Here is a 14,227-nt window from a genome sequence, read left to right on the forward strand (position 1 = left end):
TGGAGGGGAAGATTGCCAGTTTATAGAGAGGGGCTCTGCAGGTGATTTGAAAATAGTCTAGAAGCATTTATGCATATGAGAACAGTGTGACTGTGGAGGGCTCTCAGTATAGCAATGACAGAAGAAGAGCCCATGCCTGGAAATTAAATAAATCCACACAAAAGAAATACTAATAGAGGGCAGTTAATTATGAAACAACAAATTTCTGAAATAGTTTTTCCAGCATCAAAGGGCTCTAACTGCAGGGGGCAAGGGATGACGTTTAAATCAGTCTTTTTTCAGAGTCAAGAATTAATGCAGAAAAGTCAGTTTGAGCTACACAGAAGGTGAGTGAAACTGAGTATCATGCCTCAGGTGACTCTTCCTCACCTTGTAAGTCAACGTATCAGTGAATAAGAGGCTGAGGCACAAGCAATAACTGGGAAGAAAACTCCAGAGAGGTCTCACCTGTAAAGAAGGTGAATGGACAAACACCAGCATGAACTGTGCAACCTAAAAACCCTGGGAAACTCGCTTCCTTGGGAAAAGGTCTTCAGCAGCCTGCAGCAATCTCTGCTGCTGAGGCGGCTCCTAAACCGCTGCCTGACTGAGCGCCTGCCAATAGCAAGCATGGACCTGGCTAAGATGTTCTCACTGCTTTTTGGTTCCAGCTGTTAAATTCCAGTAAGAAACACATAAGATAATTCAAATGTTTCACTCACGCTGCTTTTCCTGTAAGCAATTCCTCTGGTTGCACAGCGTCCTGAAAGAATGAAAACTAGAGATGAATTTGATCCTTTTGCTGTAATACAGTCCTCCCTAAAGAAAAGAGTTCCCTTGCTCTTTAGCTGAAAACTGGCAGGCAGGCTTTGATGCAAATATCCACAATGAGAACTCAGTGTTTGACTGATTATCTGCAAATACTAGTATCATTGCGACAAAGATGAAGCATGACAGCATGCTAGCCAAGCTGCGGGTTAACATAAATGGCATGAAAGACAGAAATGTCAGCATGGAAGTGAACACACTGAATTCTGCAAATCAGAAAGGAAATTCAAGATAAACTTTTCTATTCCAACTCTATTATTTTACATCAGAACAACCTGAAGCATCTTTAGCAACAAATGAACTTGCCAGCAAAAACAGACAAATATAACCCCTGGTACTCAGTATTCCCTTCTCAAAGGAAACTGCCAGTTTCTTCCACCCCCTTCAGGTTGTCACCCCTAAGTAATACTTGGTGTTCAAACCTGTGCAAGGCTCTATAACCAACACAACATAACTGAGCACTTCTCTGCGAGTTACAGTTCCCAAAGAGAGAACAAGATGAGACGTGCCATCCCCGAAGAGAGAACTGTAAAGCCATCCTTCCACATACCAATTGCAAACCAAGAGATGACTGCCACTCTACCCTGCTATTAAGGATTATACAACAGTAGCTCTTTTGGCAGCAGATCACGGTCTTACAAAACAATGACGCTTTTCATTAGATTCCACTGTGTTTCAGGAAGTCTTAACAGAATTAACGGGCCTTTCCAGAAGCGCGGAAGCAACTGACGAAGTATTTGAGATGCACAACTCCAATCAGTAGCACAGTCATTCTGAAGGCATGCAACTGGGTCAGCTTGGATAACGCAAACAGCCAGAACTCCTCTTTATCTCTGAACACTGAAGGTGAGGAAGGACATATTTATTGGCTTTCCTTACTAACTGTGCTCTGAAGATCACATCCTTGCTTCATTAGTATTTTATAGAAAAAGCAAAGATACCAAAAGCTTATTCTGGGGTTTTTTCCTAATCTTTTAAAGTAAAAGGAAAAATAAGGATAACATTTTAGAGACACTTGAACTCTCTTCCATGCTGGCTGGGCCCTCTTCATATTCTTATGCACTACATAAACAGATGTGACAGTAGAATCAGCATCTGAACCATCTCCACAGACTGGAAACACGAGTTTACATGTCCCTCCAGCCTTCGCTCAGCCCATACGCTGATAGCCAGCTGGCTAGTCAGAGTGAGCCCCAGGGACACAGCACTCACCAAGGGACATGCTGCTGAGGGAAGAAGCTGGCATGCTTGAAATGGGGAACATTGGCTCCTCCTTCATAAAAAAGTTGCTGAAAACAAACACTGAGACCAACAACTGAAGATGATCCAGTAATTCTGAGAGCTGCTCTGCCAAAACCGGTGAGAACTTTTCTCTGCTAAGAGCTTCCTTCTCCAGTGCCATTCCCTTCTCCCACCTTCAAAGAAAAAACTTACCAAACGCTCATATACTAGCATTGTTCCCTTTCCTTTTGAGATATTACCTACCAAAATAAGAGGTAGATTATTGACAAATAAACCCATCTTTCTAAAAGAAGACGGATGAGCTGAGGACTGTGGAACTAAGCCAGACACAGAAGAGAAAGCCGTAATAGCTAGCAAGGGCACAGACTTCATATGCAAAACTCAGCCAGTTTTCAACTTGCTGTTTGTCCACAAAATACAAACAACACAAAAGAACGATATCCTCAGCTGTAAAAGGCACCATGAAGATAAAGAGGTTCTTGATTCTCAATTATCCTAACACAAAGAAGTCCAGATGTATACTAGCCTACTACAGATTTCCCTAGCTTCCTACTTCTGTTGTTAGTAAGTTACCATCTCTCTTCCAAGATGCCTTTCCTGAGACTACCCAGTCTTTCAAGCGAGGAAGGCAAGAGCCTTCTGCAACCAGGCTCAGCTCATCAAAATCACCCCAGGCTGGCTCTAACTCTCCTGAAATGCTCACCAAGGCCAGAAGCACAACTCCCTCCTCTATGTTCCTCCTAGTTCAGTAACCAGAGGCACCCCTCACTTGAGCCACACAGAAATCCTCCTTCTCCCCAAACCAGAGGTTGGACATGTACTTATCACTCAGCATGGAGACAGGAAAGTGTATACCCCAAACCTTTCCTGTGCTCTGTTCTTAGCCAACAGACCCACACAGCAGCTCCTTGCCAATGAGAAGCAAACTACATAGACCTACCAATGGAGCAAGCACAAAGATGAAAAACCAGGGAATGTGAAGTCTGTAGGTGTTTTGAAGTGCTCTTACAGTGCAAAGTTCCTCTCCACATAAAAGAGCACAATTCATTCCCTTTCTGACCTGTTTTTTTAATCAGAGGCAAACATAGTAATTATAGTCTGCCTGATTACAAATGAAATTACAATTCTGTCCTTAGGGCACAATAGTGTTCCCACCTAGATGTTATCAGCCCCCAAACCTCATTTAATCTTGACAGATGTGTAGTACCAAGGCACCACTACAGGAAACTGTACAAGTAAATTAATTTTACAAATACTTTCTCTGCAGAATACCCATGTTTCTCCAAGACACTGCTAATTCATACAGCATTTCTTACGCAACCTATGTAACCTAATTCATCAGTAAAATAACTGAATCTATGATGACTTTGAGCTTTTGCTAAGTTTCTGGCTTCTCTTTGATAACCCAACTGTCTCAGCTTTATCAAGTGATACCAAAGGCCTACATTATACAGTTTTCCAACCGTATCAACTTCTTTTCTTCGGAAACTTCTTACTACCCTATCCAAGAAAAACACAAACCGCTAGGTTCATCTGCTGAAAACACAGTCATCTTTCCATGGTCCCTTCAGTTCACTGTTTTTCAATATAAATCATTCCTGCTGCCAAAGGAGACCGTTCCCTCGCAGGAGCTGAGGAGGACACACATAGTGCTCTCTCTGTACTTGTAGCAGCACAGGTGGCACTCAGAAGAAACATGGATGAAGTGACAGACCTACTCCATTAGCTGTGACCTGGAAGAAGCCTGAAGGGTAAGAGAACACTGATGAAAACTAAGAAGGCATCATTAGCAGGTCCCTGTTACCCCAAAACCACAGGCGAGAATTCCCAACACTTGAACCTTCCCTCTGGCCAGGAGTGGTCTCTTCAGGGAACCTCAAGTATCTTGTTGGGTGTAGACCTGAAGACATACTCAGTAGTGCAGTCAAGCTTCTGCTGCAGATTTAATGAACAGCTTGAGCCCCCGGGTTCTAAAAAGCCTTTAAAATTGTTTGTCCCAAGCAGAGCAGTACAACAGTCCTGACTGCCTGAGAAGGACTTCTTTTCAGCATGTTACCTGACCTACTGTAGCCACCAAAAAAAAAAGCCTGACCACATACCCAGCCAGCACAAAGCCTCCTGTGCAGACACAGAAATGCCTCCTTCTAAATGCTTTCAAAACAGCAACTGAAAAAATCCCAGCCTGGCTCTGAGTGTCACAACATGGGCAGAGAGTTCTCTACATGTCCTAACCTTTCCAGTTATTTGTTCTTGACCCCAGCAGCACACATCGATTTATGAGGACTAAAAGTGCTTTTTATTAGTGTCTTTGTTAACATCTACTCTGTGAAGAAAAAATGAGTGGTGGATGAGTAAAACATTGTTAGCTTTTCACCATTTGCTCCCTACTGATTGCTCAAGTTTAGCAAGCAGAGTTTTTTGTTCTTGGCTCATAAAACTGCTAGTGCAATATTGCAAGAGAAGTTAAAAACATGTCAACTAAGAGGTTAAGAACCTACCTAATCTATTATCACATAAAAAAAAAATAGAAAAGGTTAGATGATAGATGCATTTTTAACAAAATCAATCAAAGGCTACAGCATTATTTTTCTGGATCAGAAGTGAAAATGTCCCCAAATTAGTGAAGGCTACAGATGGGCTATTTCATGCCCCTGCCTGTGGAAGGGTGGTTGGAACTAAATGATCTTTAAGGTCCCTTCCAATGCAAACCATTCTATGACTCTATGATCTCAGATCACAGCAAGTAAAGCTCTTTCCAATTAGTATAAGGTTTGCCCATAAAATACCACATCTGCTCATGATTCCAGCAATGACAATTTTTAATATACTCTCTATAAAATCATCCCATTTCAACACCACTATAAGGAGGATACTAGTAAACAACAGAGCACGTGCAAGACACATTCTGCTCATGATGTCTGCAGTCACCGAGTGGTTAAAGGTACAGGAAAGCTAATGCCTTCTAGTGGCTGAATTTGTGTTATTAACTAAAAAGGACTTAACGGACGATCATCTGGAATGCCAGTCACTAATTAGAAGTGACACTTTTGGGTAGAGCAAGTATTACAAAGAATACAGAAGAGGGGGCTTGTATCTACTTTCTTGAACCGCTTACATCTTCAGGTAGCAAATGTTCATTTTTAATCAATATTCCTAGCAGAGCTCTATCCAATCCCGTCAGATGCAGCCCTGCTTTAGATTACAGATGAAAAAGGTCTGCTGACCACATCTCCCTTCAGAGAGACCCTATCCATGTGCTTATACTTCCCTTTATGCAATGTTTCATTTCACAAAGGAAAGCCATGTAGAAATGCAGCATCCTAAAGCATCAGAAGACTCAAAACAGGCACTGCCTTGCTGACCTGCCTTAAACATCACTGGTCCAACTGATGCTTGTGACATGAAGCGGAAAATGAAATCTGACTCCTGCCTCAGTTTCCAGACAGCAGAACTAACAGATGATTTACCAGTCTGGCTTGCTTACGTTAAATTCCTCTTTCCAGCTTCACTCAGCCACTTGTATTCAATGATGGGAAAGCTACAGAAACTAACTGGAAGAGCTGTTTCCAGGGTCAGCCTCAAGCTAACTGGTGTTCAGAGCACCCGCAACTTATATTCAATTGATCAGTGTTTTCTTTAACGAATGAACCTATCCCAACCTAAAAGCACACACAGAGAGTAACATATAAAAGTGGAAGTGAAAAAGCAACGAAAAAGAAATAACTATGCAGCTATTATGCGTATCTGTTCTTAAAAGGTCTCAGTGAATACTGCATAGGGTGTCAGAAAGGACACGATTTAACCAGCACACTCAGGACCAGATCTTGCAGCACTTCCCTGTGACTTCAAAGGCCACATATGTCTCTGCATAGACTTGAAATGGAATTTCTCTGTAATATCCAAAAAGACGCCTTGAAAAGATCAGAAAGAAATATTTGAAAGACTTTTGCCAACATGTTCAGCTCTTCCATTGGGGAAAAAAAACCACAAGGTATCTCAGATGGAGAAAGCAAATGAAATCAACATCTAAAAATATTGTTTATTTTTAAGTGCAACTGGTTTTATTACTTAACTTCCAAAATTACCTAAGCAGCTTGCCATTTACTAGTACTTACTCTCGTATGTTATTATTGGTAATTGCTGTGTTATGATTACAAAGCACTGGCATAAATCTCACTCAGCACCTCTTTGGGTTTCTGAGGGCAGAACATTCACATGCTCTTCTCCGACCCCATGTCCCTAATTATTAGCTATGCATGCCTATGTGCAACTCAACACCAACTGAATCAACCCAAACACCAGCTGAACTCAGCTGACCTAGAGATTTTCGTATGTGCTATGCTAAACTATCAGTCTGCAATCTTTCAAATTTACCTTCCTTTCTAGGTTAGCTGAGAAGCCAACTAGAAAGTTTCTCTTGTATATACACCACGGCCAGATGCACTACACATTAGATGCAAATGCCAAGAGGAGAGCAGTCCAAGGAGTAAAGTATGAGTTGATTCCCATCCACAGCTACTATCCTCCAAAGGAGATAAGGAATACTGATTCCAGCGACAGCCTGAACAGCTAAGCGCTTCCACCTGAACCCAATGTACACAGCTGGAATACAGCTGTTGCTATCACAGCAGTGCAGGCAGCAGCTGCAGCCAGGCGAAAGGCAGCAGCTCACAAAAGAAAGGGACAACCCACCCAGAAGATCCTACAACCCAGACTTGGCCACCACGATTGCCAAAGCTGGACCACCCCGGCTGGAAAATATTTTGGGGAAGTGTACCTTCCTGAGGGTTCAGTGAGAATTTGCTTCCTGAAAATCCATCAAGAATGTATCTTAAGAGTTGTATGTATTATGGCAGTGTTCACAGGGAGAACTACAAGGCCTGGGTCAAAGCCAGCTAATCCAAAGGCCTGTTCTTAAGTAAACAGTGGAAAACCATTCTACTGCAGAACCTCCCACAGAAACCCATACAGGAAATCTCTGTTTTACCCCTTCCTCTGAACCAATTGTGCTAAAGCAAAGTTAAATTATAATCTTGTAGTAAGTGTATATGCAAAATAATAAGTCATTGTTTGAAAATATCTGGAATGCAGCTGGGAGCTGTGAATAACTAAATTAAGTTTGCACCGCATAATGACTTCAAGAAGCCTTTGTTTTTAAATAAATCACTTGTGGTGAAAAGAGCCAGAATGGTAGTTTTGGAGACCGCAACTGTCCTCTTATTTACAGGATGGGTACAGCACAAGCAGTACTAGGGTACATTGTTCCCACACATCTGTTTCTACTAACTTACTTCATTTTGGAGCCTCTAAATCTTAAAATTACATCCTTGGGTCTTCCTTTCTTCTTCCATCCACCTACAGAAACTCTGCGCACTGTAATTTCAAAAGAGAAACCCAAAAGGTTGCTCTCAACCCAGCAGCATTTCTATAGGTATCTCATCGCTGTGACTCCTGCTCTCCACATTTAATGAGCTCACATCTTTGCAGAATTTGAAGCAGTTTCAGCTGGCATGATGCACAGGGTAAGAACCCACTTGTTTTCTTGCTTACATGTTCAGAGAAGGTAGCATGCAGATAATCACAGTGGGGTTTCCAACCTCTCCAGTTTAGTCAGAACTTCAGCTCTTACAAAACTACCATAAAAGGGTTGGCTGTGCTGCCAAATCCTACAGCAGATATTCATGGCCAGAGGATGATAACGTAAGGTCACCAGCAAGCAACAAGTTCAGCCTCTACCGCCCTGTACCAGACTTGAAAAAGTGATAGGCCTAAGAGGGCTGGCACAAAGCCATTTACTACCCCTAGGTTTGGAGACCCAACTGTCCAGGAAGTAAAAGCAAATTTGCTTTTGACCTTACAGTAAGGTGCACGCATGGTCACACATTCAGGTAGTAGTTAAAATTCAACACAGACTGCTATAGGATTCTTAAACTGAATTACCTAGGCTCCCTTCTGGATCTTATGCTGGCATATAATACAGTGTCTTTTTCCTAGTACAGCTTCATACAGGCAGGTCTCCCCGCTCCTTTTTAGCCCTGCAAACACATGAGACTTCATGACTATACTTCTGCAGGTGGGTTTGGATTATCAGTTGCTTACAGTGGCTACCTTAAATATCTACGCTTTTTTTCCCAGATGTTTTTTAAGGTCTATTTACCATACATTAATTTCTATTTACTGTACGTGGTGGATTTGCTCTGTAGTTGTGTTAAGAAAGCAGACTCATGTTATACATGCTCTCTATGTGGATTACACAGTCCAAGGTTTTAGGAATCATTCCAATTAAGAAGTCATAATGATTAAAAAGCAAAATACAGCTCATTGCCATGAGTATCATAACCATGACACATAATAGTCATTACTTTAGAAGCACAAAACAGACATTTCACAATAGGAAATATTTATATGAATGTGCACTTTGAAGGTACTCAAAGAATAAGATATGCTTCAGCACAGAATAGCCAACTTTTGAAGAATTACAGAATTGTTAGGGTTAGAAGGGACCTCTGGAGACCACCTAGTCCAACCCAGATCGCAGCCATTTCAAATGTAATTTCATATTATATTTGTGCCGCTGACACTAATAAATCAAATTTACACCGCAGATGCAGTACAGACAGTAAGTGAAGAATTCCCATGCACTGACTTGGTAACATACCTCATCCCAAACACACCCTGAAGAGCGAGACCACAATTCTACTCCTGGGCACATTCTGTTCAGTTTTCTGTGCTATTATTCACACTGCCAAAAAGCCACAGCTGTTTTATATCAGGACACAGCATTTGTAAGCCACCCTGAGGCAGGGACATGGCCTAGAGCAGGCACGGTGAACTCATCCCCAGGCTGTCCTCTGCTGACATATGGTGCTGTCCTCAGTTTCCCTTGGGGTACAGCTGTAGTGCCTTACTCTCTCCATGTGTTTGCGCTGGATGGCATATGAGTATTTCTTATCCTGAGGCGATTAGTTACTGAGGTGTTCTTTCAAAGGAGTGAAGACAAGGCACGGCCCTGCCAAACAGCAAGCCAGTTCCTATGACAACTTTCCACTGCAGCCTGGCTGTAGACCATTAATTCACCTTCCCCAGACCAAGCAGCTGGTGGTAACATTACTTTGGGCCATCACAGACCTCTGCAGGGTTTTCATTAGCGGCCAAGCAACAGCAGGTTGTGTGGTACTGAACCACATGGATCCCACAGCACCCCCTAATTTCAAATTCCTACAAAAGAATGGGTTCACTGAGTGCAATTGCATGACCCCGCTTCTGTCTCTTGCCCACTGTTTTCAGAGCAGAGCTGCAGTCAGCTCTTCTTCCTGTACCTCCCCGCAAGTTGCTGCTTACAATTTCTGTAGGATTCAAAGGTTGCACATCACCTCAGTTCATCTGGGAGCACTGCAAACCTACTCTGCAGCCATTCCCAGATAACAGCTTATGCTGTGAGCTAATCACACATCTATCAGTTTTTAACCGGAGCATTATTTCATTAAGCTGAACTGCAAATAATAGGTATGATTTGAACCAATAAACCTATCTCCTTTTCAATAAGCATCAGTTAAAATATCTCATTTTCATAGTTTACTTCCCTTTTGCTTCCGATACAAAAATAATATACTAGTATATTTGTAAAGGAAATAAAACACTCCTTTCAATGCTTCCCAAGAGTACAACACCCCAATGTTTGCCACTAAACACCACACTAAGGCTTCTGTTTTTCTCAAAAACAAACATTCCCCTGGAAGTTATAAAAAAAAAGCCTAGGATAAATATTTCTAGTGGTTTTAGGGAGCATCTGTTAACTTTCAATTCAAGCTACATTAGGAATTGAACATGTCAAGGAGTAGCAATTCCACTCTATTATTATTATTATTATTATTATTATTATTATACAAGCTGGAAATTCGCTTGGGAAAATTTCAGCCTGCATCTGATTTTTGCTGGCATAGCCCCTAAACCCAGCGTCTAACACTAATGCTACCAATGCGCACATACTAACAGGCTGTTAATTTCAAACCTCAGCTGAAAACATTTCTCCCATTCTTACAATTTTTCTCCCCATTTATCTCTGCAATTGTGCTTCATTCAATGGAGCATTTTAAATGTAACTCAGCGGTGCATTTCGCCATACAATCTGTTTGAATGACGCTGTAGAGAGTAAAGGTTGCATTGTGCTATATAATGAAAGTACGTCTATGCTTGAACAAACTCCAACCGCTGTTAATCAAACCAGCGAGTTCCTGAACGATCTTTGGGACTCCAGACTAACGGCAATAGGTTATTTTAAACAGCAGCTCTACTCTAAAATATGTTTAGGTTGACAGGGGCTGACAAGGACTGTGACAGACTGCCAGACCCAATCGGTTCACAAGTGAAACACCATGGTTTTTCCTCACTGCTAGAACTATACATTCAGCATGTGAACCAAAGACCAAAACGTAGCTCTGGGTTTTGTTTGATTTTCAGTAAAACCACACCGTACCTGAAAGGAGCTGAAAATCTTCTTACTTTCAATTTATTCACCAGTGACAAACAGATATATGGATCAATACAATCTATCTCAGTCAGCGACAAGACAAATGCTTAACTGACACACAGGACAATTTGGATAGGTGAGAGACGTTTCTAAGTGACTACTAAGAAAGCATTTCACAATCTTTGAGGTTCAAACAGTAAATCTTACAGAGCTAAAACCAAAATTAAACGTTTTAAAACATGAGCGATTATGCCTTGCGAGGAACACTCTCTAGACCACGTCAAAGAGGATCCTCAGTATCCAGCTTGGCAGCCTTTAGAAACACAAGCGAGGGAACAAACTTGAGGGTTTCATAATCGCAGTGGTTCCAGGAATTTTCAAAACTGCCTGTGCTACAAGGCACAGTGCTGCCCTATTAAATCATCTCGTCTACCAGACACCAGTGTAGGTTCGTTTCCGCTATACGTTTTGCAACATTATTTCTGGCACAAAAGGAGGGGATTAAAAAGAAGCATGAGCAAAGTGTGAGCAAAGCAGTTCCGCGTTGGGGTTTTTTATTTTATTTATTTACTTGGTGCGTCGCTCCTGGTTCAGGTTATCAGCTCAAGCCTCATACAACCGTACTGCCAAGAGCAACACAAACCAGAGCAGTGACACTGAACCCTCACCCCGATGCGAGGCTGCCCGGGAAGCGTTGTGGCTGTCTGTCCTCAGACAAGAGGATCGCCGATACCCACCAGCCCGGCCGGGGCGGCGGCTGCCCCCGGGTACGCTGCGAGCTGGAAGGCGCCGCCGGCACCCCTCCGCTCCACGTGAGACGGAAGGCAGAACCGGACACCCCGCTTACAAACACCGTCCCGGGGCTCCTTCTCCTCAGGGCGGCAGGCGAACGGCTTCCCTGCCCCGGGGCGGGAAGGCAGCTCCGGGGCGCAGCCCGGCGGCCACAGGGCAGAAGCAGCCTCTGAGGAGTCCCCCTCAGCGGCAGAAGAGGAAATGCCGCCGGCGGGAGCACCCCGGCTCCGCACGCCGCCCCTCCCTCCCCTCCTCAGCCCCGGCCAAGGCGTTGGACGGGCGGACGGACCCCGCTCCGCCTCAGGGGAGCGCGGGGTGGGGAACAAGGGACACACACAGAGACACAGACACACAGACACAGACACACACAGACACACACACACACACACACACACACACACACACACACACACACACACACACACACACACACACACACACACACAGAGAGACAGAGGGACAGAGAGACGCTCCCCCCGCCTCACCCACCACCGCAACGGTCCCCGCCACGCGCCCGGCGCCGCGCGCACGCGCGCACTGCCCCCGCGCGCCCGGGCCGCTCTCACCTCCTGCCGCGCTCGCAAGAACTGCCCCGCACAACTGCCGCAGAGCCCGGCCCGCCGCACTGCGCAGGCGCGGCCGCGGCCCGCCCCGCCCGCCAGCCAGGGACCGGGGAGAGTGTGCGAGCCCGGCGCTCAGCCGCAGAGGCAAGAGGGAGAGCGCGGCGGCAGTGTGCCAGCCCGCCCGACGGCCGCACACACCCTCCCTGCAGCCCAGCCACAGAGCCTGGCACGGTTCTGGGCAACGTCTATGGGGCTGAACACACGCAGCCCTGCACCCCACAGCACTGCACCTCCTGGTCCTGCAGCCCCAGCCTGCCTGAGCACTCACAGCGTGCTACAGAGGCTGAAGGAGACAGAGTTTTGGCTAAAATACCACAATTAATTAATGATTTTTTGGGAGGGGGGCATCCGCTGCGAGGAGGGTGGTAATGGCAGGGGATTTAGGGGACAGCTGGGATCCTGCCAGCCTATCCCAAGCAAAGGTCCACTGCCACCAGTGAGGCCTACGGCAATCACAGCTGTGGACACGGCAGTCCAAGCTGGAAAGGCTCTGGGGATTGTTGTGTGGAGCAAAAGCTATCCATTGGTTCAGTGCCAGTTGTACCACACTGGGCCAGCACCAGCCCAAAAAGTCCCAGGCAAAAAAAACCCAACAACTCACTGGCAAAACAAGCCACCCTTTTACTGTCTGGTTTTGCTCACTCTGGGGGCATGGAAAAGGCCTCAGCCCCAGGGGTCCTGGCCACCTCAGAGTGGTCCCTACCAGTTGACAGTGGTGACGGCAGCCATTCACTTGCCCCAGCTCGTCCTGGGCCCTCACTGCTCTGCTAAACCCCCAGCACCCAGGGGGTCCCGTCTCCCTTCCCATGCCTCAGTAGTGGCTGGAAGATGGGCATGCCTCCCCTCCTCCAGCAGCAGCTTTTCTAGCCCCACCATCATGGTGCTTCCTTTATCTCCCCAAGGACACTTCCTTCAGCTTTCCCCATCTCCCTTTGCTCTACTCCAGGAGATAAGGCACTGCCACTGCCCTCCATGCACGGGGACACGCCGCAGGGCAAGGTTTTGCTGACTTAGGGATAGCTGGCCCATCATGGCTCTATGGGCTCTGTGAGCCTTGCTCCATTGCCTCACTGAAGGAAAGCACCCAACAGCACCAGCGTTTAATAGATGCAGTTAGTTCCGGGTAAAACAAATCCTGTTTTGGGCACCAAGGCCGCACTGGGGCAATGTTACCCACCCAAGAAGCTCAGCCTGCACTTCCCAATGCCACTGAGACATCTCATGGCACCTGGACCAGGTATTTAAGCAAGAGGTTTCACTTGGACATGTGTCCACCTGTATTTGGAAGCTCACAACAGGAACTCATTTCCATGTATCGTCATGGTGGGGACCATCCTGGAGTGTGTCTGTCTGTGTGTATGTCTGCATAGCTTTCCAATACATAACCCCAGAAGATGCACTGAAGCCATCAAGATGACTAAAAGTATTAAACAAACAAAAATCCTTCAGTGTAGGAAAGAGACTAAGGCAGGTAAGGCAAAGTCTGCAAAATCCTGCACAGGATGGGGGGTGGGTGGGCAGGAACCATGTCTCAGCTCTTCCACTGTGTCCCCAAAGCCAGGGGCATGGCATGAATTCAGCTGGCAGTGACTCCAAAGTGCAAAGAAAGATGACGGTTTTTCATATGGCACATTATCAAACAGTGGATTACACAGCATGGTGGCATCCAGGATGTGAGCTTGCACTGATTAGATAAGGGCCAGCAAATACAGGGATATGACTGCTGCCTTGGGAGCTCTGGAGCTGCAGGCAACCTGAACCAGGGAACCAGGGAAGCATATATCTGCTGCTGTCAGAAACAAACATCTGAGTTAGAGGTACCCAGTGCAGACAATTTCCTATTTTTGATAGTGGTTTTGTGCGCATGCAATTCAACAAACACAACCTTCTTTCTTCTAGACGTGCATATACATCTAGATACACATATACATGTTTTCTCCTTGATTTTGCTGCCCCTACCCACAGAGCTGTCCCTACCACAGGGGATCAGACCTGCCTGCGCCACAGGAGATCTGGGAGCAGCCTCCCAGGAGACGCTTGGGTCTGCTTTGTCCCACCACCAGGAAGCATTTCCCTCTCACGCAGCTGCTGCAGTGAAGCTGGGTGGTGAAACACCTTCGCAGAGCATTAGTTTAATGGACTGTGCTGGAAATCAGCCGGAAGGTAGGTGTCCCATTGCTGTGTGTGCACAGCTCAGAGGACACGTTCTTCCTCTGAAGCAGAAGCCTGGGCAGATTGCAGCTTGGGAGATAAATCGTTTGATGAGCCCCCTCAGCAGGCGGCTGCTTTAAGG

The 14,227-nt window shown here is 45.4% G+C and overlaps 1 protein-coding gene across 3 annotated transcripts in view; it reads right to left on the minus strand.

The window, feature by feature from the left end:
* The window catches only part of NT5C2 (5'-nucleotidase, cytosolic II), a 65,841-nt gene that overhangs the window by 48,436 nt on the left and 3,178 nt on the right, over nucleotides 1–14,227 (minus strand). The window contains exon 1 of one of the 3 annotated variants that reach the window (XM_057421020.1): nucleotides 11,878–11,962. The exons of 1 other annotated variant lie outside the window; for it this stretch is intronic. The gene's annotated coding sequence lies outside the window, so the exon portion shown is untranslated. Of the gene's footprint in view, nucleotides 1–11,800; nucleotides 11,814–11,877; nucleotides 11,963–14,227 lie in introns of those variants that run through there. One more of the 3 variants, XM_057421021.1, reaches the window with a different exon arrangement.

The sequence above is a fragment of the Pezoporus wallicus genome, unplaced genomic scaffold (genome assembly GCF_028554395.1).
Source record: "Pezoporus wallicus isolate ANWC-B61680 ecotype Strahan unplaced genomic scaffold, APGP_CSIRO_Pwel_v1 contig_3365, whole genome shotgun sequence".
NCBI classification, from domain to species: Eukaryota; Metazoa; Chordata; class Aves; order Psittaciformes; family Psittacidae; genus Pezoporus; species Pezoporus wallicus.